Genomic DNA, 1,674 nt, shown 5'->3' with positions numbered 1-1,674 from the left:
CTACCCTAGAGAAACATGAGTGCCCTGGTCAGGACAAAGCTTTTGGAATGCCTTTTTGCAGGCCCAGCTCTAGGTGGAAGAGGCATTTTGGGATTGTGTGTGGTGAGATGAGGGGTGGGACCTATCTGCTACATTCTGTCTAGTCTGAACTAGTTGATGGTCCTATGGGAGTGACTAGCTGCACTGTCAGAATTGTTCTGATTTATGCTACAGGCCATCCTGGCCCTCACTGCTCCAGTAATACAGTGTGTCTGAGAAGGTGATTTAGGTCAGGGGTGGGCAAAATGTCAGATCTGGCTGGCAGCCAGACTCCATTTCCAAGCAGCCCCTACCCATGTTGTTGTGACTGGTTTCCATGGAGACCCCAGCAGCAGCAGTGCCGTGACAGTGTGGGGCCATGGTAACCGGCCCCAGCAGTGCTGGCAGGGTGCACGGCTGGGTGTGGAGCTGCTCCACGGCTGTGATCTTGTGGTGGTGACAGCGTGGTCCAGAGCTGGGACAGAGCCACAATCTGCTGCCCCAGAGCTCCATACTATCACCACTATAAGATCTCAGCCCCAGAGCAGCTCCCTGCCTAACTGCATACCCTGCCATTGCTGATGGGGCCGGTCTCCATGGAAACCCTGGCCCCACACTGTCACGGCACTGCTGCTGCTGGGGTCTCCATGGAAACCAGCTGCAGCAGTGCAGGCAGGGGTGCTGGGAAATGGAGTCCACTGTGGGCCCAGTCTGGCCCTCAGGCTGGACTCTGCCCACCCATGACTTAGATCCACCTTTGCAGCACTTGCTGCCGTGTTCCTTTATCCAGTATAAGATCAATGAAACAGATAGTGAGGGATTACAAAACTTGGATGCAAGAGAAAACTGAGTAGTGGTTGGTTGCTTGTTTGCTTTAAAAAACCCCCCAAAAACTGCTCTTTCTTGAGCAATGGTGGTGGCATGTCCAAGCCCAATTCTAAATTGGATACTTTTGCCTGTATCCAGCAGAGCTCAGATTCTGTTGTGAATTTTGAGACTGGGTTCTCTTTTCTCTGCTTTTGAGACATGTTTTCTAGGCCTGTGCAAATAGGGAAGTATTCGATTAGGATTTGGCCAGTTCAGAGGACAGTGATTTGATTCGGAGATTCGGATCACTGTCCTGAATCGATTCAGCCAAATCAGCTTTGGAAGATTAGGCGCCGATTCAGAGGGGTGCAGCAATTCAACCAGAGACTATAATGGGGAATTGCTGAAATACCTATAACATTGGCATTTTTGGGCTGATTTGGATAAAAATTGCAGGGATGGTAGCCCCTTCTGAGGGCATTAGGCCTGCCAAGATTTAAGGAGATAGGTGCAGGGGTTTCTGGGAAACTACATCTCAGGCTGCTGATAAGCACAATTCGTGGTATGTGTGACACTGCATGTGTTAAGGCGCAGTGGGGTGAAAACTGCAGGCATGCTAGGCCCTGCTGAGGCCATGGGGACAGGTGCTAGGTGTGTTGGTCTAAGGACATGTTGCTGACAGACAAAGTCCTTTGGGTCAATCTGGTATCTTTTAGTAGATGAACTGAATAGTTAGAGAAATATATCTTACCAAGCTTTCAGGTTGAAAACCCTTTGTCAGGCTGAGGAAGCACTTGCAGGTGGTCCTGGATGGAAGAAATAGTGAAGAAGCCAGAGGCTGGCCTGGCC

The 1,674-nt window shown here is 50.5% G+C and overlaps 1 protein-coding gene across 2 annotated transcripts in view; it reads left to right on the top strand.

The window, feature by feature from the left end:
- Nucleotides 1-1,674, top strand: part of CPNE2 (copine 2) — a 299,466-nt gene that overhangs the window by 116,965 nt on the left and 180,827 nt on the right. The gene's annotated exons all lie outside the window — the stretch shown is intronic.

The sequence above is a fragment of the Gavialis gangeticus genome, unplaced genomic scaffold (assembly GCF_001723915.1).
Source record: "Gavialis gangeticus isolate Ggan-Ray unplaced genomic scaffold, GavGan_comp1, whole genome shotgun sequence".
In the NCBI taxonomy this organism is placed as follows: domain Eukaryota; kingdom Metazoa; phylum Chordata; order Crocodylia; family Gavialidae; genus Gavialis; species Gavialis gangeticus.
The sequence above is the reverse complement of the archived record's forward strand: the minus strand, read 5'-3'. Positions and strand labels throughout refer to the sequence as shown.